Raw genomic sequence first — 26,708 nt, 5'->3', positions numbered from 1 at the left:
TTGATGGAGGAACAAGGAGGAGAAGAAGGGCGGAAATGGTGGGGGAAAGGGAGAGAGGCAAACCATGAGAGACTCTTGAATGCTGACAAAAACTGAGGACTGATGGATGTGGGGGGGAGGGGGGGATGGGCATGGAGGAGGACCCTTGTGGGGATGAGCACTGAGTGTTATGTGGAAACTAATTTGACAATAAACTATTTGTAAAAAAAAAAAAAAAAGAAAACCTTTGGGATCCCATCTTTTCTATTCTAAGCTGAGACTGACTAGAAAGCATTTAAAGAGTTCCATTATAATACTACATCAAGTTATTTTATTACACAGTATTGTTTTCACTGAAATTTAAGCATAGACTTGGCTGATTTCTTAGGTTTCATTAGTTAATAGCTCTGTCATCTTGACCAAGTAACACAGCCTTTCTCAAGCTTAATTTCTTCATCAATAAAATTAAATTTTAATCAGGTGGTAGCTAAGCTACTTTTTAGGTCTAAAAGTCTATGACTCTATGAGTCCCCATTAGCAGATTACTCACCAGTGAAAAAAGAAGTCATTTCTTCACTCTTCTAAAGAAAATCAAAAATCCCAAATAACCTAATTTCTAGAAATTGTTCACATATTTTGTAGAAGAAAAGGTCTGGGATTTAAAGTGAAGTAATGACATTTTCTTCACATTTTACGCTACACAAGGTAGTTGCTGTTAGTTTTTAATTATTTCCAAGGTCACCTCCAGATTGGACTAGCTCCACAGAACATGTCGCAAAAATCCTCAAGATAAACAATTAGATTTAAGTTTTCAGGAGAGTACCACAAATAGCAGGTTAACCAAACAGTGTGGCAGGCAAATACTCAAACAGATGCTCAGCATTTCTTGGACACAGTCACATCGTGCAATCCAGCACCCCAGGATCCCAAACATTGTAACAACAAAACTCACACAACACATTTACACAGAGCCAAGAGTGGCTCACATTATCCTTTTTAACACAATCCTCATAGCAACTGTATAAGGTAGACATCATATCCCAATTTTAAACATAAGGAAACTAAAGCTGAGAGACAGTATGCTATCAACCATTGCAGTTAGAAAGTGGCAGACTGACCTAAAACAGGAGTTCAAGATCTTTGTCTAAGATTCTCCGCTCACCTTGCAAGCTTTTATACTCACCATTAGTTGACTTCTTCCTCAAAGCCAGGTCTAAGGCTTTTCACATGTGCTACCACATTTAAACTAACATGTGGGGAATGGTGTTATTCTCTTCACTTTATAGATGGGGAAACTGGGACTCAGAGAGAACAAAAGTCTACCCCCATTCCCCACCCCTGAAATAATGGCAAAGCTGGAATGAGAGCCAAGTCTAACTAATTTGAAGTCTATGTGATTTACCATTATAGAATAGAACCTCCCTGCCAGGAACTTGGCTACATAACTGTTCATTCACTATACATGCAAAATTACTTTGTCAACTCAGAATACATTTCTTTCTTTAAAATTGGGACCAGATTTTTACAAGACTATAAACTCTTCAAGCTGACATAAATCCTACCTTATTCACCTTTTCATCCAAAGGACCCAAAACAATGCCAAATAATAGTAGTCAATTAATCTGTGCTGAGATAACTTAATCCATGACAAAAACAGGCATGTACCACCTTAAGCCCTAAGTCACAATGATCTACAAAAATAAAGTTATTCTGCTTTGGGAATTAAAAGAAAGAAATAATAAGAGTGTGACTGAATAAATGAAATATTTTGTGAGACCCAAATTTTAGTTGGTGTTTGAACAGAAACTTATTTGAAGGACAGAATAAACCATAATGGAAATGGAAATGGAAATACTTTCATTTTCCTCTCCCTTTATTTCAAAAGAAATCTAGTCCCCCGTTTAATAAAGCAGATGATGAAATTAATTCTTGTTAAAAGGTGAAAAATGTCTTTGGAAATCCATTTTGTAATAAATATTTGTTGCATTGCACTGAAGTTCACCAATGTCTTTTTGGTAAATGTACCCTATTCTCCAGATGAAGACCCACCTATGATCACATACCACCAGACACCCTAGGAACAAAACTCAAGCCCTGACTCAGTCTTGGGTTTTATTCGCTATGAGAAATCTGGAGCACTCCCTCAACATAACCACACCCTCTCCTTTCTCCCTCCTCTTCCTTCCTTCTTTTGTTATTTTGCCCCCTTGAGTCTTAACTACTTTAGAAAGGTGACCTGCAGAAATAAAAATCATTGTGCTAAGTCTTCAGTGAAACACAGTGGATGAAACAAGCGTTTATCTCTACTTTTTCCTAAAGCCTCACTAAAATAAAAGTACACAAATGCTTATCAAAGAGAAGAGGAGGCAGTAACCGTGGATTATAGAGATCACAATTTTTAAAGACAGAAAGCAGACAGGGAAACAGCGACAGACATTTTGGGTTCCTCAGCCTTAAGTGTCTTTAAGGGATGGCTGATGTTGCAGAACCCTCAAAAGGCGGAAAATGAGAACAATCAGATAGACACCCCCTCCCCTCCCCCACCAACCTGCTGGAAGACTGAAGATTTAACATATGAAGAGGCTGAACCAGAAGTGCTCTGAACCAGGGATTACCAAGCACAGCTGAGTGAAACATCTTACTGAACAGGAAGAGATAAGTGACAGTCTGTACACTCAGTGGGAAGACCACCATCTTCCATCCCCATTTGTTGCCCAGAAATGCTGGCTTCCAGACTCTCTTTGCAGAAAGATCCAAAACCAAATGACAGAGAAAGAGAGAGGAAAAGGGAGGGGAAGGGAAAAGAGAGGAAGGAGGGGAGAGGGGAGAATGATTGTGTATTCTGAAGAAGGACCAGAGAAAATGGAGGGGAGAAAGAAGTCATCAAAGCAATAATTTAAGAATAGATTCCAGAACTGAAGGGCATGAGATCCTATATTAAAAGCATGTGGTATATGCTTAGCACAATGGATAAAAATGTATATACAGTACAAGTATACAATATCATGAAATTTCAGAACACCAGAGATGAAGATCCTAAAATATTTCAGAAGGGGGTAAAAACAAACAAACAAATGATTGGGAATCACAATGGCTGTTGTCTTCCCACTAACACTGGAAACAGAAGCTCATGAAACAATACCTTAAAATTTCTGAGGGAAATCATCTACAACATAGAACTCTATAATCGACCTTACTAATTGAGAGTAAAGGTAGAATCAAGACGTTTCAGGGGCACCTGGATGGCTCAGTCAGTGAAGCATCCTACTCTTGATTTTGGCTCAGGTCACAATCTCAGGGTTTGTGAGATGGAGCCCTACATCCAACACTGTGCTGACAGAGCAGAACCTACTAGGGATTCTCTCTCTCTCTCTCTCAATAAATAAATAAACTTTAAAAAAGTTTCAAACACACAGTCTAAACAAATTGATCTCCACTGCACCTTTTCATAGAAGGCAGCTGAAGAATTTGGCTTCGCTGTAATTAGGGTGTAAACCAAACTCCATGATCAGTTTTTACGTGGTCATAATAAAGGCAGCATCATAAAATAATTTGACCGAAAAAAACTGTAACATATCTATACTGGGGGCATAAATCCCAAATATTTATAGGTGAAATAATATGATGTCTGGGAATTACTTCAAACTATTCACTACAGGGGATTGTGAAGGAGCAGAAAGGTAGTAGATATGGATAAATTAAGTTTGACCACAAATTAATAATTGTTGAAGGTAGGCAATGGGCACGCTGGGGTTCACTTTACCATTCTCATTGCTTTCTGTGTGCAATTTTCTATAATAAAAAATATTATCAAAGATAATATTGGGAGGATGGGAAGGAGAAAGGGAAAGGTGTTATACAATGGGGAAGCATGAGACAGATGCACAGGGAGTGTATTTATATAAGAGAATGACATTATAATCTTCTATAGAAATCAATAGATATTGTCTATAACTTTAAAAACCAATAAATAGCAATATAAGCATCTATTTTCAACATGGGAGAAAATGTCTAGAGAAACAACTTAAAGTTTTAAGCTGCTTCTTGAAAGTAGGAGAAATTGGCTAGGAGACTGCTGTTTTTCACGAGAAGTCTTGTTTTACTATTTGAATTTTAAGACTATGCCCATTACTACTTTGGTTTTAAAAACAGAACACAGCGAATAAAAACAGTAGTGCTATAGAAGTTTGGGTTCTAGGTGCATTTTGTAAAATCTCTTTTAACATAGTTCTTATATAGCTTTCTCAATAAGAAATATATAAAAAGTATTGTAAGCCTCAAAGTACTTGGTAATTGCATGTTAACTAGCTGGCATTTAAATAAAAACTTTTAAAAATAAAAACAAAAAAGAAACAAAAAAAAGCACTTTATATCACTGAGCTCACAAAGCCTTGCTGACTCCTAAAATAGGCCTGCATGCACCCACAATATGACTTCAGGGCTTCTAATAACTATGAGGTTCTATAAGCCTCCCTTCACCCCACTGCATAGACTTTGTGATATCTATGTAAACACAATAAAAAAACAAAGCGAATAATAATATTATTAACAACCAAAGTGAAAGCAGAGGAAAAAAACAACCAGGCTTTCACCTCTCCTGGCTTATATATGGCTCCTGGCCCCTGAAGCCCTCTTAGAAATTAACTGTGCAAATCACTGAATAAGAACACCCTTATTCCAATCACTGCCCCCTCCATGAGCTCTCTATCCAGAGTAAGGCATTTTTCTGAGCTCTCGCTTCAATGCCTTCTACTGTCATCCTTTGGGAAACTCTGACTCAGCTCTTTCAGGATAAGTTAAGATAATAAGGTGAAGCTTTTATTAAAAGATTATGCCTAATGTTAGAGACAGTATTGGACACAGAAACTCTCACAAACTGTTGATGTTGATGAGATGATAAGCTGGCACAATCTTTCTGGAAGGCAATTGAACAATAAAAACTGGAAACCTTAAAAATGAATTTTTTTCCTCTCAGAAATTTCACTTTCAGATACTTAACCAAAGGAAATAATCGGTGACTTGCACAAAGATTTAGTTACAAGAATGTTTATCACAGCACTGTTTAAAATAGAAGAAATATTGCAACAAACTAAATATCTAAATACAGGTAACTGGTACACTTGAGTTAATTAGGTCATGTGATCATTAAAGTGATTCAGTAAAAAATATTTAATGATATGGAAAAATAGTCATCATACATATACTAAGTGAAAAAAATTATAGAACAGAATACACACTGATCCCATTTTTGTAAATATATGACACTCTGTGAGAAAAGAAGTGAGTTTCAAAGAATATATATAAAAAACTATTATCTGGGATTTAACATATTCCAGTAAATCTTCTTTTTGAATATTTATACTTTGTTAAATGAACATACATCACTTTATAATGAAAAAAAGTAATTTCCTTTGAAAGTTGATTAAGCAAAGATATACAAAGGCTACAAAAGTACCAGTATTTTTTAAATTATATATATGCTAATTATTTTACATAAGAAGAAGGAGAAATTAAGGAAAAGAAAAGATGAGAGTTAAGCACCAATGTTGATTTTGGAATACATTTTTTGGCTGAAATAACAATTCTCCAAAGTAAGGGAATACAGCGTCACCAGAAGTTTATCAATTTTTCTTGTGTTTCCAGAAACAGTAAGTTATAACTCTGTTGGTTCCCTTTATTGTATGATTGTTTCAATTTCATTAGTATCTTTTCCAATAAGCATTTTCTTCCTTCTGCTTTCTTTAGATTTCATTTATTATTCTTTTCTCCAAATTCTTGAGATTTTTCAGCCTTTCTTTTTAAAATTTTATTTTTATGTATATCTTTTTAAACAATCTCAAGAGTCACACACTCCACCAAGGAGCCACCCAGACATCCCTTATTTTTAAGCGTATCTTTATGGTTATAGATTTCTCTCTAATGCTTTAGCTGTAATATACAGTAATTTTATCATTTTAGTCAAAATGATTTCTAATTTCTCTTGCGATTTTTTTCTTTGACCTATTAGAAAAATATTGATTTTTTTTCCAAAATATTTGGGAATTTTCTAAGTAGCTTTGTTATTAAATTTTTTTTTTTTTGGTTGATTTCTCAGTGCTCTAAGCTGTACTGTACTTGGGGCACCTGGGTGGCTCAGTCGGTTAAGTGTCTGACTTCGGCTCAGGTCACGATCTCATGGCTCACAGTTTCAAGCCCCACATCAGGCTCTGCGCTGACAGCTAACTGAGAGCCTGGAGCCTGCCTCGGATTCTGTGTCTGCCTGTCTCTCTGACCCTCCCCTGCTCACACTGTGTGTGTCTCTATCTCAGAAATAAATAAAACATTAAAAAAAAATTTAAGCTGTACTGTACATTTTTTTTAAATTAGGACTGCTTTATACCTAGCATTATATTCATTTTTGGCAAATGTACAATGTGCACTGGAAAGAAACATATATTTTGTAGTTGTGTACATTTTTCTACATTCTGTGTATTAATTAGGACAGTTTGGTTAATTTGTTCAAATATTCTACATTTCTGATTTTTTCTGTCCACTTAACCTATCAATAACTAGAAAAGATATGTTAAAATCTCTTGTAGGTTTATCTATTTCTATCTATTTCTTCTTGCGGTTTTGTCCATTTTTGTTTTATGTACTTTGAAGCCATGTTATTAGGTATATACACATTTAAAAGAAATATATATTCCTGGTGGATTGATCCTTTTACCATTACCAAATGCCATTATTTTTAAAAAAATTTTTTTTAATGTTTTTATTTATTTCTGAGAGGAAGACAGCATGAGCAGCAGAGGGTCAGAGAGAGAGGGAGATACAGAATCTGAAGCAGGCTCCAGGCTCTGAGCTAGCTGTCAGCACAGAGCCCGACGCGGGGCTTAAACCCACAAACCGTGAGATCATGACCTGAGCTCAAGTCAGACATTTAACCGACTGAGCCACCCAGGCACCCCAGCAAAATGCCATTCTTATTCTTCTTGCCTTAAGATATCATAGCTTCCTTTTGTTTAGTATATGAATGGTATTTCATATACCATTTTCTAAACTTTTATTTTCAGTGTTTCTGAATCTTTATATTTAAGATGTGTTCCTTGTAAAAACCATATAGTTAGGTTTTGTTTGTTTTCCCAGTCTGATAATCTTTATCTTCTGGTGGAAGGCTTTAATATTTTATATTTAATGGAATTACCAATATATTTGTGTTTAAATCTTCCACCTTTTTATTTGCTTCATATTTGTTCCTTTATCTCTTCTTGCCTTATTTTGGATTTATCAAGAATTTTTATTATTCTATTTCTCCCTTTATTTCCTTGTTAGTTATGTATTCCTTAACTATTCTTTTAGCTGATACTCTAAGGATTACAACATGCATTCTTGATTTATTAAAGTCTACCCTGAATTAGTATTTTTATTTACTACTTTATAGATCATACAAAGATTTTAGAACAATTTTTCTCCCTTTAGTCCCTTCCTAAAGCAAGTACAATGTTTCTTGCATATTTTAATTTTATATTTTTAAATTATTATTTTATTATTTTTGAATAGTCAATAGTCATTTAGATTTAAATTTATATTTATTCACATATTGACCCTTTTTCTTGCTCTTCATTCCTTCCTGTATCTCTGAGCTACTCTGTGAGATAACTTTCCTACAGCCTAAGAACACCTTTTAGAGTTTCATTTAATGTAAACCTGCTGACAATAAATTGTCTCGGTTTTTGTTTGTCTGTAAATGTCTTTTTTAACCTTTATGTTTGAAGGACATTTTTGCTAGGTATAGAATTCTATACTGACAATTGTTTTCTTTCACAGCTTTGAAAATATCTTTCCATTGCTTCCTCGCTTTCATTGTTTCTACTAAAAAATCATCTTAGTAACCTGTTTCTCCTTTCAAAGTTATATGTCTTTACTCTCCAGCTTGTTTTATGATCTGCTCTTTTCTTGATTTTCAATATTTATACTAACATTTCTTCTTGTCCTTTATCCAGTGTAGGGTTCCAGGTGATTATTTGATATCTCTCATTAGTTCGTCTTTATATGTTGCTTTCCCATTCCATCTCTCTTCTCTTTCTGGTACACCAATTACATCAATGCTGAATATTCTCACCAGATTTCATTGTCTCTTACATTGTATTCTGTATTTTCCTTTCTGTATGCCTTTCTGTGCTTGGGACTGAATATTTTCTTCTGCTATATCTTTCAGTTCACTATTGCACTTCAACTGGATCAAATATACTGTTAAAGCCATCCACCAAGTTCTTAATTTCAGATGTTGTATTTTCTTAATTATATAATTTTATTTGATTCTTTTTCTTGTTATCTGCTGCAATTATCTGCTGCAATTTTTAGCCTTACCTTTCATTTATTTTTTAAAATTATTTATTTATTCTTTAAGTAATCTCTGTACCAAGGTGGAGCTCAAACTCATGACCCCAAGATCAAGAGTCACATGCTCTTCCCACTGAGCCAGCCAGGCACCTCTCAGCCTTACCTTTTAATTCCTTGAACATATTAATCATAGTTGTTATGAAGACTGTCTGATAGTCTGATAATTTTATTACCTGAGACCCTAGTGGGTCCTCTTCTATCATCTACTTTTAAGTTATTTTTTCTAGTTTCATCTTGTGTTCGTATATGACTGGCTATTTCTCCTTTAGTACAGAACATTTTATATTAAAAAGTGGTAGACATCACTGGAGGCTCTGGATGATGCTATCTTCTTCTAGAGAAGAATAATGTTACTTTTGGTAAGCAGATAGTCTAATGGCATCAGTAATTCCAAACCACTAAAATGAAACTAAAGATTTCTGTTATTTCCTACTCACTTTTATTCCAAGGGTGCAGCCTTACAAGTTCTCAAATGAAAGTCAGAGATATTTGCCATCATCATTCCCAGTTTGATCCTCCATCACCTCCATGATTGTATTAAAAGCTGTGCCAGGCTTCTTAGCTTCTCAACTCCTCTTAGATCTTACTCCTATAATTTCTTACTCTCTTAGTAGCCCTCCTATGCCTTTAAATAGAAGGTTATTCATATTTTGCCCATATTTTCTAGTTGTTTTTAGTGAAAGAGTTGATTTGAGATAACAAAATCCACAGTTACAAATGGAAATTTCCCCCAACAAGTTTTTTCTAATTCTTCATTATGACTTTTTCTTTTAATATTTATTTATTTATTTATTTATTTATTTATTTATTTATTTTGAGAGAGAGAGAGAGCATGCTTGTGCAAGCAGGGGAGAAGTAGAGAGAGAGGGAGAGAGAGAATCCCAAGCAGTCTCCAATCTACGAGCATTGAGCTTGACACAGGGCTCAGTCTCATAAACTGTGAGATCGTGAGATCACAAAACCAAAATCAAGAGTTGGGTGCTTCACTGACTGAGCCATCCAGGTGCCCCTCTATCAAGTGCTTTAAATTAAGTCCCAAATATGTGTCCCTCACCCAACAACCCACTTCAATTCAGGTCTGAACCATGCTCAATTAAAATAAGGGCAAAAAGAATAGTTTCTGTACTTTAGAGATAATAAGTCAAATATCAACTTCTATGAAAGTAGAATTTCTTCCAGAAAAACAAAAAGCCCATTACCCAACATTTTATCTTTGGCTCTGACTTGTGACCTTTCCAAAAGGAATTTTCTCTCTTATAAGAAAAAAGAAAGCTTAAATATCCTTCTTTTCCCCATACTAATAGTTTAGGTTATTGCAAAATCTGAAAACTATAGATGACTTTAAAGGTCATCACTATAGTTTTACAAGTTTGGAAACTGAGGCTCAGAGAAATTTATTCATGGCCATACAAGTTCCTGGAAGAGCTAGGAAGTTTACACTGAGGGCATCTGCATGGGATATATGAAATGAAAGCACAACTTCAAGAAAAAAAAGCATATTAAATAATAAATAAAATGGAAAACAGCCCATCACAATCTCTGGTCCTAATATGGATCTTTACAAACAAACCAAGGAAAAAACAGAAACAATTAAAAATTTGAACATGGCTGAATAGCTGTAGTTAGTAAGGAACAATTAATGAATGTGGTAGATGTGGTGTTATTTAGGTTATAATTTTTAAGGAGTCACTACCCCTTACACATACATATTAAGTATTTATTGATGAAGTTATATAATCAGAATATACTTCAAAACACACAAGATGTGAGAAAGTAGGTGAATGTACAGATTAAATAAATTGGCCGTGAACTGCTAGGTGGTAATCAACACAGATGTTCATTAAGCTATTCTTTTGTATTGTTTGAACTTTCCCGTAATGAGAAGTATAAGTAAAAATGAAAAAGGAAGTGAAAAGTCATCTCAGTTATTTCTTTCTAATCAAAAAATCAGATGCAAAATGAATCAATTAAAGGGGCAAAAGGTCAAATCCAGTTATAACAATACAATTCAACAAATAAGAAATCTCAGCCATAGGTACAAATGCTTTAAAGAATAACTCTGTCAACTAGGTAAGCTAAGCAAGAAGCAAGATAATGCATCACTTAGTATAATTCAGCCTCCTTTTTAATATTTCATCACTAATAATAATGTCCCCAGAATCTTTTTATTTAATTTTGGCCTTATTGAGGTATAATTAGCATATAAAAATTGTAAGATAGTTTAAGTGTACATCATGGTGACTTGGTATGCATTATGAAAGGACTCCTCCCCTCTAGTTAATTAGCACATGCATCACCTCATATGTATATACATTTTTTTTTTGGTGAGAACATTTCAGTTTTAATCTTAGTAAATTTCAGTTATACAATACAGTGTTATCAACCATAATCTTTTTTAAAAGCTAAAAGATTATTTTATTTATGCAAATGCACCATTCAGTATTTAGTATATTCTTAATATTCTATAACGCAGACCCTTCCCCACTAATGGAGCATCTCACTGTGGAATACTGGCTATACTGGGGGTTTCTCAAAACCCAACTAAGACTTATAAGAGAGAAAGGTATAAATTTGTGGAAGTAGGAACTGGGAGGTAAAAAGAAGTACAAACACAAAACCAATTAATTTCAGGTCTCCTGAAAATTGTTTTTTTTTTTTATCCCTAAATATATCTAAAAATATTGTAACTCATGGAGAGGGGAATCCCAAGTATAAAATAGGAGGAAAATGTCAGAAAATGATTTTATCACACACCCCATTAAATTTTCTCTGTCTAATCAATAGTCTGCTAAGAGTTCATTTCTAGTTATGCCGTTAGTCTTTCTTTATTCCTCTGTATCCTTGCTATCCACCCCAAGGCCCTGTTCTTCAGTTCCTGGGTCCAATACCTGCCTAGCTCCCTACCTATCTGAGGGAACCCTCCTCTTCAGTGACTGTTTGCAGAAGGCGGCATATTATTTTGGCAGCTGACATGGAAGGGATGACTACCTCCAAAGAATATCTTATCACTTTCCCAATCCAGGCAGGCCTGTGAGACCCAAGTTGTGAACTCTCAGGGAGCTAGACCATTCTAATGTAACTATAGAGATATGCAGACCTGCCTGTGAGCACACACCCATGTGTGAACACATACAAGGTAGTTGCTTATAAATCCCAGGAATAAAGGGATCCTCAGTCAGTGTTTACTTATTTAAGATTAAAGATTTAAAAAATTATATAGATTAAGGAAGATCAGACTTTATTTTTTTAATTATTAATGCAGTTCAATGGCAACTTAAACATTATCAGCTAATATCAAATGTTAACTCTGATATAAGGCAAGTACTGTGCTAAATTCATGATCTCATATTATCTCATGCACAATCATTTGCTTGTGCACATATTTCTCTCATTTAATTCTTAGGACAACCACAAGAAATAGGCACTAAAAATAGCCCCCATCCTAAAACAAGAGAAACTGAGGCTCAGAGAAACTAAGTCACTTGTTCAGAAACACAAAGTGGTACATGACAAGGAATTGTTACATAATAGTTGTGATCTTTTTATCAAGGCTGAAAAACCAATCTGATTATGAAAACAGGCAACAAGAGCACACAACTAAAAGAAATTGCATAACCTCTTGGGTATATTCCTCTACACACATCCTGGATGAGCGTGTGGGCTTATCTGTAATACTGCTGATCCCTGGGTTACTTTTCCCTAATCTTCTTGACCATATCCTCACCAGATACTGGCATAGGGCCCTCAAGAAACAAAACAAGTCAGTTCTCAGCCTTGCAGCCAAAGTGCTCTCTATGGTCATCCTTACTTTTCATAGCTAAGCTCCACATTTGCACAAAATAAAAATAGAGGTTTGTATTATCACTATTACGATAATAAAATAATAATCACTACTCTATTATTAGATGCAATGATCACTATTGCTACTCAAAATGAGAGCAGCTGCAAGGCTAAGTGACAGGATGTTTGACGCCAGAGCCTCCAGTGAAACTGGAAATGAGGCTCTGGACAGGCAAAACACTGGAAGCAGAATTGCCCCTTAGCACGAGGCCAGCTACAGAAAGAAGGCAAGTGCCTGATCAGGGAGTTCAGAATCCCTCACCTTAGATTAAACCAGTGCACAATAAGTGCACACAGCCACGAATAATAACCAGACTTCTTGTCCACTTACTACTACCAAAAAATACTATTTACCCAGCTTTCCCTATGTGGCACCACACTAAGCATTTATAAAATTCCCTATATTAATTCTTAAAACAACCTAGTGAGAGCTTCATGTTGTTATCACCATTTCACTGATAAGACACTGGAAGTAGAGAGCCCTAGTAAAGTGCCCAAGATGACATGGAAACCAGATTAGAACCCTGTTCAATCTAACTCCATAGCACATGCTATCAAGCACTACTCACACTGCCACACACACATCTCACATCCAGAAACTAAAGTTCATCCTGCCTTCAAAGAGTGAGTGGAGAGACACCTGCTAGTGCCAAAATGATACACACCAGATGTGGGGCATTTTCCCTTAGGGCTTAATCCAGCCTCCCCAGACAGGGCTTGCAGTTTCCCTTGTTAGTCATCCCCACTTCTAAGAGAGGATAAGGCAGTCACTCATAAATGAATAATCATAAGTAGATGAGAATGTCATCTCCTTGGAATAAAAGCAGAGTTAACTAATTGACATGTTAATTACAAAAATTTATATAGATATAGATTTTTTTTTTTTGAGAAAAAGAGAGACTGAGCATGAGAGGGGGAGGGATGGAGAGAAAAGGAGACACAGAATCTGAAGCATGCTCCAGGCTCTGAGCTGTCAGCACAGAGCCTGACATGAGGCTCAAACCCACAAGTCATGAGATAATGACCTGAGCTGAAGTCTGATGCTTAGCTGACTGAGCCACCCAGGTGCCCCTTTTTATATTATAGATATATCTAAAATCTTCAATAAGAAAAGCTATACAAACATTTCCTCTTCCATTCTTTATGCTTTTAAGAACAACTATACAATCAAACATTTCTCTTCCATTCTGCTTGAGATAAGAAAATATATATATATTCACACAGAAATTAACAGATACAAACATATAATTAAAGAAGTTATTTTACTTAGCATTTAATAATTCTATAATTATTCTAATTCTCTCGAATAATTCTCTAGAACCAGCAGGGCCTATAAAGGGCCTTCAGACATTTTACTGTAGCCACATAAGGGGGGTAGCATTCAACTGTCACAGGCTTCACATCTTTTCTTTAGCTGAGAACAAAAAATGAACCAAAGGACTGTAAAAACCAAAGGACTATAATAGTCCAGCCCAGAAAACCCATTGCCAAGTGGATGACATGAGAGGTTTCTTAGGATTTTGAGAAATGACATTAAGTCTAGATCCTTTTCTTGCTGGGAAAGGAATTTTTTTTTTCCAGATGGTGCAGTGCCAGTGACCTCAGGCTTTGTGTGTGCTGGTCCCCATTCCTCCTGTGAAGGCATTCTACTGGCTATAAGCTTCTCGTGAGGTATCATTTACCCCCAGTTTCCCAGCACCTACCATGGCTCTGGCACACAGTACAATATGCAAAAACAGTTCTCAAATGAAGAACTGAACAAATGGGGTGAATGTCTGCATCCTCCCAAAATTCATATGCTGAAGCCTAATCCCCAATGTTTGTGTCCTCCCAAAATTCGTATGTTGAAACTTAATCCCCAATGTGATGGCATTTGAAGGTGGGAGGTCTTTGGGAATGATTAGGTCATGAGGCTGCATTGCTCAAGAGAGGGGTTAGTGTCCTTATACAAAAGGCCCCAGAGAGTAGCCTGGCTCCTTCTACCATGGTCAGGTTATAGTGAGAACATATGCAATGTTCATCTAGGAACTAGGAAGCAAGAAGTCTCACCAGACACAGAATTTACCAACGCACTGATCTTGGACTTCCAGTCACTAGAACTATGAGATATAAATATCTGTAGTTGATAAGCCATGCAGCCTATGGTATTCTGTTATAGCTGCTGCAATGGATTAAGAGAGAAGCCCACATTTGGAAGAGCTGTTTTGTACATCATTCCCATTGCCTTCCCTTTTAACACAACAGGAAGTCCTGTGGGATTCTCACCATGGCACACAAACAGCAGCAGGACTTGAGTGTGGTACATCAGGACTTCGGTCCCCCTGAACTACTGTTCTGGCTCAAATGTTTGCTTGCCATTCATCAGCTGTGTGGTCCTCAACAAGTCATATAATGTCTTTGAGCCTCTTCCTCACCCAAGAACTGGAGAAGTTAGGCTGGATGCCAACTAAAGTTGCTTCTAAATCTAAATGCTATAATCCTATTTCCCATAAGATCAGTCGTAGCCCAACGTCTCTCTTAGGTTCCTCCAGTTCTTAGTTTGAAAAACATATAGTCATTGATCCTCATTACTCATGGATTCCATATGTGTGAATTTATCTACTAGCTAGAATTTGTTTGTAACCTTCAAATCAATACTTACAGCACCTTCATGGTCAAAGACATGTAGAAACTGGCAAAAAATATCTGAGACACCTGAAACGCATGTTCCCAGCTGAGGTCAAAGGTGACACTCTACTGTCCTATTTTAAAAATTTTTTTTTAATGTTTTATTTATTTCTAGGAGAGAGAGAGAGAGACAGCTTGAGCAGGGGAGGGTCAGAGAGAGAGGGAGTCACAGACTGAAACAGGCTCCAGGCTCTGAGCTGGCAGTCAGCACAGAGCCCGACGCGGGGCTCGAACCCACGAACCGCGAGATCATGACCCAAGCGAAAGTCGGACGCTTAACCAACTAAGCCACCCAGGCGCCCCTCTACTGTCCTATTTTAGCTCTCATGCTGTAAATTAGTTTCCTTTTTTGTTGTCTATTTAGTGGGGGTATTTTTCATATTTTTGTGTTTGTTGTTGGTGATTTTGCTTTTTAAAACGGACCCTAAGAGTAGTGCTGAAGTGCTGTCTAGTGTTCCTAAACTCAAGAAGGTTGTGATATGCTTTACAAGGAAAATACATATGTTCCATAAGCCTTGTTAAGGCATGAGTTATAGCGCTGTTGGCCAGGAGTTCAATGTTAATGAATCAACAATATATGCTAATTAAAGTGTCTTTAAACAGAAATACATATAAACCAAGGTCATATATTGATCAATTGATAAAAATGCTGTGATCAGAGGCTCACAGAAGCCCTAACTTATATTCCTCTAGGAGCAATCACTCAATATTTGCCAATTCAGTGTTCGTGGTGGCTTTATAGAATATAACTATTACAAATAAGAGAATTGACTGTATATTCTCAGTCCAGGCTCCAGATGCATTGTGTAGAAATATAAATGGCATCTTCTAGAGTTGCACAATATACAGCCTGCACAACCATATGGACATGCCCTTGAGATATGATCTGGACACAACTGATAAAACAGAAATGGAAAGTTCTATCCTTAACTTACCCAAAATAAAAAACTCTTCTAGAACCTTTAGTCTATGCTCGTGATGAAATTATTGCACATGACTTGGTCTCATGACATGAGTATACTCATCTGGGAACCTGGTGTCTCCTGGGATGCCTTTCCCATTCCTCTTATGCTTACATAGGTATTCAGAATTTTGCAAGAAATAGCCCAAATGTTTCTAAGCTTCCTCCTCAGATCAGGTTGTAACTGTCATTAATAATTACAGATGGTGCCCTCATGAGAAAGTTCTCCACAAATCCACTGTAGAAACACAGGGCAGTAACAATAAATAATTCATGCATGCACTGGAAACTCCTACTAAGAAGATATACTGAGATATTTTTTTAAAAGAAGAAGGAATACAAGAGCAGGAAAAAGGGAAAATGAAAAGAGAAAAAAACAGAAAGAAATGGAAAAAGGCAAAAATAAAAGAGAAAAATTGAGTATAATAGCAAGAGTTTTAGAAATAAGTGCCACTTGAGAAAGGCATCAGCAAAGTGGATCAAAATTTGTTTCCATTTGCAAGTGAAGGGAAGAACTTTTCATTTTTGTTTTTCTTTTGTAATATGGTTGGTTACTACAGGTCTCAAACATATAGTCAGCTCACTCACATCATTTATGGTATAACAATTTTATGCAATTAAATACTGCATGCAACTGTCCTTTGAGGCTCTCAAAATTAAATTAAAAGGAGTATTCTTCCTTAAACTCTGATCTCACATATGAGTGCTCAAACTTCACCCGATACCACTTATCTAAATGACTTTCAGTAAGTGGTTTACCTTTTCAAGTTCAGTTTCTGTGTTAATAAAGTAGGGATGATCACAGCACCTACCACAGACATTGGTTTTGAAAATTTAATAAAATAATGCATATAAGGCACCTATTACCACATCTAGAACATGAAAACTCATTTACTATTATGATATTATAGTTGATAAGTCACATACAGACCTAGGTTACATGGGGGCTCTGAATTGGTAGGTAAGAGCACAGCACTGAATGAAGCTCAAAGAAACACCTTTAGACTTTTCTGTCACGAAGGAGCAATTCTGGCAGGAGAAAAACAAGACAGCAGTAACTTTCTTTGAGTTTCTCGGGCTTTCCACTTTTCTTCTCTCATTGCCAAGTAATGGGTCAATGACTTCTGAGAGATCAAAACTAATCCCATAAGTAAAAATGATGTGATTACAGTCCCAGCACTTGGCAGCCACAGTGATATCCTGTAGACATGAGAAGAAGGGACAAATGACAGGAAAATAAACTTCATCTGTTGATGAAGGAAACAGATGAAGGAAAAAGTCTCTAGGGCCAAAGTCTCTACCAAGAGCAGCTAAGAAGAGGAGAAATGAAGAATTCTGAGGCTCAAAGAAAGGGTGATACTCCTAATGCATTCAGCAACTCTTAAGTACTCTATCACAATACATGCCTACCATAAAGTAAAAACAGTCCTGTTAGTTATGTTTTAAAGGAACTTGTCAAATAGTCCTCCTTGCATGAATATCTATAATGGAAACTTGACTGAAATAACTACTTCTAAGAAAAGGAATCATAAAATACACCATTAAAAAAGAGAAAGAAATCTAAACAGTGGCATCAGCATGTCAGAGAACACTGTGCCCTCCCAGAGGCACAGTTCAAGAATTCTCCAGGTCAGATATTGAAAATGCAAGTGCAGGATGAACAGGCTAAACAAAGAGAAGAAGGTAACATAAAGCGAAAGACATACTTGTTTCTGTTGTCATCACTGATCAAGTAAGTCATGTAATTCTCTTTCTCCATTTAGAACATAATGGAAGCATGGGCTTTGAAAAGCTCTTTAGGGTCATGTAATCCAAATTTCTAAAATGACTGTGAATCCTCAGTCTATACCTATGGCTTCAGTAAAGGTGAGAGGGTTGAGATGGATAGAAGGGTAGACTACAACCCAAAAAATGGGTGTGAGGATTCTCAGCTCCATGTCCTCCCCCTCTCTTGGGACTTATCAGGATCCTGGTCATCTGACACCTTCGCGGCTCTCAGTCTATCAGCCTATCATCTTTCCAACACCACTGTGGATCCCATGGAATGTTACTTCAGTGACATCTCTGCCAATATTCCTATCTTCTTCGTCCATGTTATCTTGTCACATAGCTCCCCATAAGCTACTTAACTCTGGGTCAAACCCAGAATCTGAGGTCTCAGGACTGTTGCACACAATTAGGCAAACATGTGAATGGGTGAATACGCTTACAAGGGCCTCCACTTCATGTTTGTGATTTCATATCACAGCCGGACCTTTGACCAGGTCACTTATCCTTTTATTTGTCCTTGGTTTGCTTCTTCTGTCAAAGTCCAACCCACATGCTGGAACAGTGAGGGCTGCCTGTTCAAAGGCAGGAAAGAAGAGAAGGTTTTGAGGACTGGGTCCTGCCATGGATTTCTTACTCAGAAATCCATTTGCAAAACTGCTGAGCTATGGAAAGATGAGAGCAATAGTTAGGAGGTAGAGCTGAAATTAAAGAGGCAGAACAACTGATTACATGTCCAGCTTGAGGGGTGTAGGTTGGTTTGCAAATGGAGGAAGGGCTAAGAAGTCAGAAATGGAGGAGGCAGAGAGAACAAAGTGAAGTATCAGGCCAGCAGACAGCTCCAAATCTGAATTTGTAAACATGTAACCATCTGGCAGAACTATTCCTTTTTCTTCGCAGGCCCCCAGCATCTGCTTTGGGTGAACCAAACCAAACCAGAAACTCTCCCAACCCACTAAGCGGTTCTGCCCAACTTCAACCACTCTCTCCACAAACCCTTCATCATCACATGCAAACCATCCTAATCCCATCAAACCACTCTCCCATCTGCTCCTCCGCAAACTTACTACCTGAACCTACTGCCATTTGATCTTCTTTTTGGTTTTTTAGTGAAAGAAACTCCTTTCTTTGTCCCAGGCAACTCTCTCTTCATCTCTTCTCTACCTATCCCCTTATGTCTCTTGCATTGCCAAAATTAATCTAAAATTTTTCTCTCCTGCATCTCCAGACACTTCTATTCCTCTCTTTGTCTTCTTACCTTAGTCCAAAAAGGAGCTTACAATTCTGCAATATTTATTTTTTTTTTTTATTTCTAGGAGAGAGAGAGAGAGACAGCGTGAGCAGGGGAGGGTCAGAGAGAGAGGGAGTCACAGACTGAAACAGGCTCCAGGCTCTGAGCTGGCAGTCAGCACAGAGCCCTACGCGGGGCTCGAACCCACGAACCGCGAGATCATGACCTAAGCGAAAGTCGGACGCTTAACCGACTAAGCCACCCAGGCGCCCCACAATTCTGCAATATTTAAACTGAGATGGTCATTCATGCATTCAATCCAAATGGTAGCCATGCACCTACTCAGAGTTCTGCATGGCTGCACTAAAAGATCTGAATACCAAATTCAGAGCAGTAGCCGTGCATTGCTTACATTGCCAGAGATACTTTGTTTTGTTTTGTCTTCAGGAAGACCTGATTTCTTGTATAAACACTAAATGCATATCAAATGAAATAAAAACAGGGTTGTTGTCCTAGACAAACCTGAAGTAAAAGTCAATAGCCACTGGCTGCCTCTTCTAACTCCCTACATCCTCTTCAGGGGGGCCCTGGTCTGCACAAGGACACCTAATGGTAGCAGACTTGGTCAAAAACCACCAAGAAATACAAGCCAGCGCTGACAGGGCACCAGCCTTCCAGACCCAAACCATACACAGAAGAGAAAACAGAGGGATTTTTACAGGCTAGGTTTGGGACCACAGTGAGATAATACAGAACTTTAATAGCCTGGTTAGTGAGTTCATTTAATAAAGCAAGCTATCCCCATGGAGATGGTCCCAGGTATCTATTTATCAGCAACTACTTAAATCCACACTGAAATTATTACATCATTCTTGATTTAAAACCCTAGTTAAAGATGGCAAAATAATTGGAGATCTCCCCATTCTTGAAGGATACATACCCGAGTAAGTTTTCAATAGATAACTTTTTCCTTCTCAATCAAATCTATGTTACTAGTCACTATCTGACACTACGCTCAAACACTCCAAAGTTCCTTGCACCACAGATTTCAGGCCTGGGAAGCAGCTCAGTGGTGAACACACCTTTCTAATGCTAACATACCATCTTCTCAGAGTGGCATAAACTGCAGTTTCAGGAATGTTGAGCAGTTTGTAATTCTGCTGATGCTGCTTTTATTACAAAGACTTAGCACAGACATTTTTAACACAATATTCATTCTTCTCACCAGTCTACATGCTTCCTCTAGCATCATAAAGATATAAATGCATTCCTCACTTTGTATCAAAAGAAATAGTACAATAACGCTATGGTATGGGCGGGAATGATGGGGGGAGAAGGAATAGATGGAAAAAGTCTGGATGGGGTGGGGAATCCTCAAGGAAAGCTGAGCTGAGACAAAAAGTCGAAAATAGCTGGGCCAGGTTTGATCAAAGAGATCTAGTCGAGAAGTTTTCAATAAAATTAAACCTCCATATCAAGTCCTATGTGATTATATATCAATATCAGAATTTTAATGCTGGAAAGAATTAATCCTCCAAAAAAACATTTTCACCCAAGGCACAATGAAAGCACATGAGAATGCAGCAAATCTTCAAAAATGTGCATATCTTAAGAAAAAATATATCATTTTTAGTTCATGTGTTAATACCTGAAAGAAATCAGAAAATAGCAGATCCAACAATTTGGTACTATAGCCTGAATGGCTAGCAGAAATAATGGCTATTAACACTAAAACCTCTAACAAACTCTATCCCAAAGCTATAACCTGCTGTCTGAGGATGGGGTCATGTCTTTCCCCATATCCTCAGTAGTGCCTGGACTCATGGTAGACACTCAATAATTGTCTATGAATAACTGAATATTAAGTTGAATAGGCTTTTGAGGTCGGTTGTAACTTTAACAATTTCAACTTTTTGAGACAGAAGGATGAGAAATAAAGCTAAAGTCTGAATGAGAATGATCCTAGAGATAATGAAGCCCAAAGTACTGATCTGGCTGGACCAGACTGATACCATTACTGCTAACAATAAATATATTGCACTGAGTTTGTAATCAGTGCTACTGAAGCTATTAGACACAGAAAAATCCTGTTTTTCAGGATAGTTCCTATATTCCTATAATCTGCCCTATATGTATACCTGAACCTTAATGTAATCATTCCAGTTCAGAATTTATTAAGCATCTTGCATGTGCCAAACACTATGCTAGATACTGAGTACATAATGGGGGGCGGGGGGAGAAATGGGCACTGTCAATAAGGAACCTAAAAGTCTGAAGGGATGTCAGAAATACAAACAAAACAAAAAGATGGCAGTATATGCAGCAACAGAAGTATGTACAAGGGAGAGAAGTAGAGCAAGGAGTGAGTAATACTGTCTTCAGGGGTGAGGAAAAGCATCTTTAAGAAGAACAACCTGGCCAGAGCTTTGCTTGAGAGATCCATTGGAACGTATGGAAGAACAAGGCAGGAATCTAGTAAAGGACCATCATGGGCAGACTCATCAAAGAAGCAGCTTCATTGGGGGCGGGGGGGAGTGGGGCGCGGAGACCAATGAGTAGATGCCAAACTGGGAAAATGAGAGATTAAAGAGTGGTATGAGAAGAGCTGAGAGTTGGGAAGAAACTAAATTAGGATGGGGCCTTTGCCATCAAGGTAAGGAATTTGACTTTATCCTAAGATCAGTGAAGGACCACTGAGGGTTTTAGGTGGGTCGAAGTCAAGAGGTCAATTTTAGAAAGATGTCACTGGCTTGAAAACATCCACAATTACCCAGGCTACTGACCTTCTCTTGACTTTATTACATCACTCAAGTTGTCAGAGACACCTTTGCACTATTACTCTTATTTGGGGTATAACTTCACATACCAGGAAGCCATGGACCATTCCTCAGATTATTTCTTTATTTCCCACGATTTACTATAACATTCTCAATTCAGCACCTGCATCCACATCTCTCCTCCCCTCTAGACCCTAAAATGCAATTGCCTAATCAATAATATTCCCTTGGTTTTTCACAGATATCTCAGAGTGAGTTTGTTCAAAACTTACTTCATCATCCTTCCTCTAAACCTGCTACTCCTCCTGTGCTCACTCTCTCAGTGGCTCTGTTCACCCAATTAACTGGAGCCCAGAAACCTGGAAGTCATCCTTGATTCCTCTTCAATTACCCCGTCTTAAATATCTTCCTAAATATCTCTTAATCCCTACTTGTCTATACCCCAGGACTACTATCTTGATCATAGCCACTATCTTTCACTCTTGCCCCCATCCAATCTATTCTCCAGCTACAGCCATAACACTGATATCTTTATGAGACTGCAAATCTGATCACATATCTCCATAGCTCAAAAGCCCACAATAATTCCTACTGCTTTAAGATAAATTCCAAACCTTTAAAAGAGCTTCCAACCTTTCAATAGTGAGCCCAGGATTATCTCTTTAACCTTATCTCTCCTCACTTCCCTCCTTCCGACTCCACATTCAGGCCATTCTGAAATCCTTTTTAGTCCGTCCGTCCCTTCCTTCCTTCCTTCCTTCCTTCCTTCCTTCCTTCCTTCCTTCCTTCCTTCCTCTCTCTCTCTCTCTCTCTCTCTCAAATCCTTCAAATACATTGATCCCCCTGCCTGAAACACTAGCCCATCCCTTACCCACTCTCTTTAATAATTGTGTAATCACATCTCCATCAAGACTCTTGGTTCCATAATACAGCATTGCATGTGTCTGTTTCACTATGTCATAGTACCTAGGACAATGCTGGCCACAGACTAGGGGCTCAATAAATATTTTCTGAACTAATGAATGAGTGAATAATTGAGGTTAATTCTGAGTGACTTTTAATTATCCTCTAGCTATAATTTCAAGGTTCCATTGATTTGCTTATAATGGGAACAAATGCTTTTACTAATACAAAATGAATTCTAGAGGTCCCCCACACATACACAGGCAAGTTGGTGAATGATACACTATGTCAATAATACTTTCCCCTTTTATTGTCTTATTTATTCATTTTTCAATGACCTATGATTAGACATGTGATACGATTAATAATGTGTGCTGATACTGAAACTACAATAAGATTCAAAAATAAAGCAAAGGATTAAATGCTATTTGAAGAAGCTAAGGTGGGCTGGTCTGGCACAGTGCAGATAGATAAAAACAAGAATTTTCAATACTATGAGTATCAAGGATTTCCTATATCATACAGCTGTTGTGCAGCTGAGGCAGATGTTATAAGCAGATACAAATCTTGTCTTTTAGAAATCTAGACTCTAGATTCTAGAGTCCAAGATAAGCAGTGCATGTCCAGACCACATCGACATCTTTAATTTTTGACATCCCAAGGCTCATCATCCAAGAGCTACTCATATTCCAGCTGCCACAGGTGGCTGTTCTGAATGAAATCCACCACATGTACTATGAGACAAAAAGAAAGAACCAAGTCTACTACGCTGCTTCAAACAGGCACAGCATAACTATTTCACTGTAAAACATACACAGCCCAATCTGAAACAGAGCTCAACCATTACCAAAGAAGTCTTTGTTTATACAATTAATCTAAAGAGTGGCAGAGTGTCTGATAAAATACCCCCTGCCTACTATCCAGCAAGAATTAATCTCTCAGGCCATGCTAGCTAATTCCTGCACTATATTAAGTTCTTTCACATGGTGTGCCAAGAGGCACATAAGGCCAAGCATGCTTGATTACATTACTTGTTGACTAGGGCCCTGCAGACTCATCAAAGGAAGGAATGCAGGCCAGCACTGTGCCAAAGCCCCTCACTCTAACCAGTGTTCCCAGTCTTACAGAGGCTCTCAGAATGCTCTCAAGATGTAAGGGGCTTGCTTTAGGAAATTCAAACCTCAGCAAAGATTAAGCGTCTATAGTCAGTGAGGCATTGGCCCAAATTGTTCAAAGGAATTTGTTTCACTTTAGTCTACCCTGTTGAGCAGGAATCTTAACCAGGCTCCATCTATCCTTGAAATTATACAAAAAAGGCTACATGTGTCTATTGCTCTAAGGAGAAAGGTCATCCCAAGCTATACCACTGGATCACTCAGGTTTCAAAGAAGGTAAATTTGGTGCCAAACCAGCTGAGAGGTTTCTGAACTTTCACTGCATTCCCAAAGAAACCCGGTGGCCCAGAAAAATAAAATACCAAAGCCTCCAAGGGCAGTACTTTCTAAGGGTCCCTGGCTGTCTTCCTGGATGTCTTCCTTGGCTTGTGTTGGGATTAAGAAGCTACATTTCAATTACCCACAAAGTTGGAAAGCCCATCAACCCAACATCATAATCACCCATCGTTCCATCCATCTCACCTGTATCATAGCTGCAGATTTGGTCCAAACCTAGGTTCTGACCCCAGACTTGTAGAAAGATTGTTATTCAGTTGAGACTACATCAGAGAAAGCCTGGGAACTGGGCCTAAGATTCAAAGACCTATAGGTCATGAATTACTCTGGAGCAGACCCTGAAAGTCAACAACCAACAAGAGTATGTTCTATTCAGTGCCCCAGTAATCCTGACTTTAATCTTGGTTCAGACATAGTACCAAATGACCTCCTCTTGAACAAGACTGGCCTAGACTGAAGCTCTGCACATATGCCGCTCTTACCTAGCTGGCGTGAACCCCAACAGAGAACAGATTAGAGCTAGTGGGGGTCTTCTCACCCTTATACCATCTTGCTATGGAACCAATATTCTTACCCAGAGAACTGATGAAAATGAGAGAAACAAAGACATTTTGATAATCTCAGAAATACACCTTATTGAGAATATGCAGTACTTCCTGCACAACTCTAAATTACATCTTAGAGATAAACCCATATATAGAACAATCTCATGTGCTGACGCAGGCAAAGATGACTCTTGCCCTGATGCCACATTCCAGAGGAAAGAGTTATGTTTTTTGAAATAACATACACAAGGTTTCTTATTCTATTATTTATTATTACTTATAAGGAAAACTATGGGTTCAGATTTAAGATATTTGGCATATATACTGGTCATAAGAAATCAGAGTACATTTATGGGGCACCTGGGTGTTTCAATCCGTAAAGCATCCAACTTCAGCTCAGGTCATGATCTCACCTTTCATGAGCTCGAGCCCTGTGCTGGGCTTTCTGCTGGCAGCTTGGAGCCTGCTTTCGATTCTGTGTCTCCCTCTCTCTCTGCCCCTCCCAACTCATGCTCTGTCTCTCTCTCTCAAAAATAAATAAACATTAAAAATTTTTAAAAATCAGTGTACATTTTAAGTTAACATGCTGTCAACTCCAAAACAACCAGAATATAAGAAATTCATCAATATACTTAGACTTTGTTCAAGTATGTTCTAGGCAGTAAATAGTTAAAAGTTTGAGATACATCCATTTATAAGTCAAAAAAAAATTTTCCCCTTTGGTCTGATTAAGGCAAAAGGAAAAGTAGCAAACAGAAAAGAAAGACATATTTTATAATTCTGTTTTGCTTCAGTAGACAAAGCAGGGAAAACAGATGAGAGCAACTCTTCCTCTCTCCTCAATGTGGTAGAATCACAGCTGCTTCTGAAGAACATAATCTGAACCACCCAATTACAACACCAGCTGTCAGTCAAGAGGTTTTGCTTGTTTCCATTACCTGATAATGTTCTTGAAATCAGAGTTTCCCATATATTGGTCCATAGAATCAAATCACCTGGGAAACCTGCTTAAAGATTCAGGACTCTACCCTTGTCCCACTGAATCAGCATCCTCAGAATTGAGTTAGGTACCTATGTTTTGACTGAATACAACTGACTATAGCACAACATCGGGTTTAGGAAATACCATCCTAAAAAGTTTGACTCGGGAACTCCTGGTTGGCTCAGTGGGTTAAGCATCCATTGTTAGTTTCAGCTCAGCTTGTGGTTTGTGAGCTCAAGCCCTACACTGGGCTTTGCTCTGAAAGTGCAGGGTCTGCTTGGGATTCTCTCTCTCTTCTCTCCCTCCCCTCCCACACTCATGCACACACATGCACTAGCTTGCACGCTCACTCTCTCTCTCAAAATAAATAAATAAATAGTCCTAGCAGTGCTATTGCTGGGTCATAGGGGAGTTCTATTGTTAGTTTCCTGAGGAACCTCCACACTGTTTTCCAGAGGGGCTGCACCAGTTTACATTCCCACCAACGGTGGAGGGTGCCCGTTTCTCCACATCCTCGCCAGCATCTAGAGTTTTCTGATTTGCTCATTTTAGCCACTCTGACTGGCGTGAGGTGGTATCTCAGTGTGGTTTTGATTTGTATTTCCCTGATGAGGAGAGACGCTGAGCATCGTTTCATGTGTCTGTTGGCCATCTGGATGTCCTCTTTGGAGAAGTGTCTGTTCAGGTCTTCTGCCCATTTCTTCACTGGGTTGTTTGTTTTTCGGGTGTGGAGTTTGGCAAGTTCCTTATAGATTTTGGATATTAACCTTTTATCTGATATGTCATTTGCAACTCTTTTCCCATTCCGTTGGTTGCCTATTAGTTTTGTGGGTTGTTTCCTTTGCCGTGCACAAGCTTTTAATCTTGATTAGGTCCAATGCTACATGACAATGAGAAAGAATGAAATCTGGCCATGTGTAGCAACATGGATGGACCTTGAAGGTGTTATGCTGAGCGAAATAAGTCAGGCAGAGAAGGACAAATATCATATGTTTGCACGTATAGGAGGATTAGGAGGAACTTAACGGAGGACCATGGGGGAGAAGAAGGGGGGAAATGGTGGGGGAAAGGGAGAGAGGCAAACCATGAGAGACTCTTGAATGCTGACAACAAACTGAGGACTCATGGGTGTGGGGAAGAGGGAGGAGATGGGCATGGAGGAGGGCACTTGTGGGGATGAGCACTGGGTGTTATATGGAAACCAACTTGACAATAAACTATTT

At 38.0% G+C, this 26,708-nt stretch overlaps 1 protein-coding gene across 1 annotated transcript in view; it reads right to left on the bottom strand.

The window, feature by feature from the left end:
• The window catches only part of LOC120224782 (extracellular matrix protein FRAS1), a 415,754-nt gene that overhangs the window by 341,199 nt on the left and 47,847 nt on the right, over nucleotides 1-26,708 (bottom strand). The gene's annotated exons all lie outside the window — the stretch shown is intronic.

Source organism: Hyaena hyaena, unplaced genomic scaffold, assembly GCF_003009895.1.
Source record: "Hyaena hyaena isolate Hyena2069 unplaced genomic scaffold, ASM300989v1 scaffold_1243, whole genome shotgun sequence".
NCBI classification, from domain to species: Eukaryota; Metazoa; Chordata; class Mammalia; order Carnivora; family Hyaenidae; genus Hyaena; species Hyaena hyaena.
This window is presented reverse-complemented; position numbering and strand designations above follow the sequence as displayed.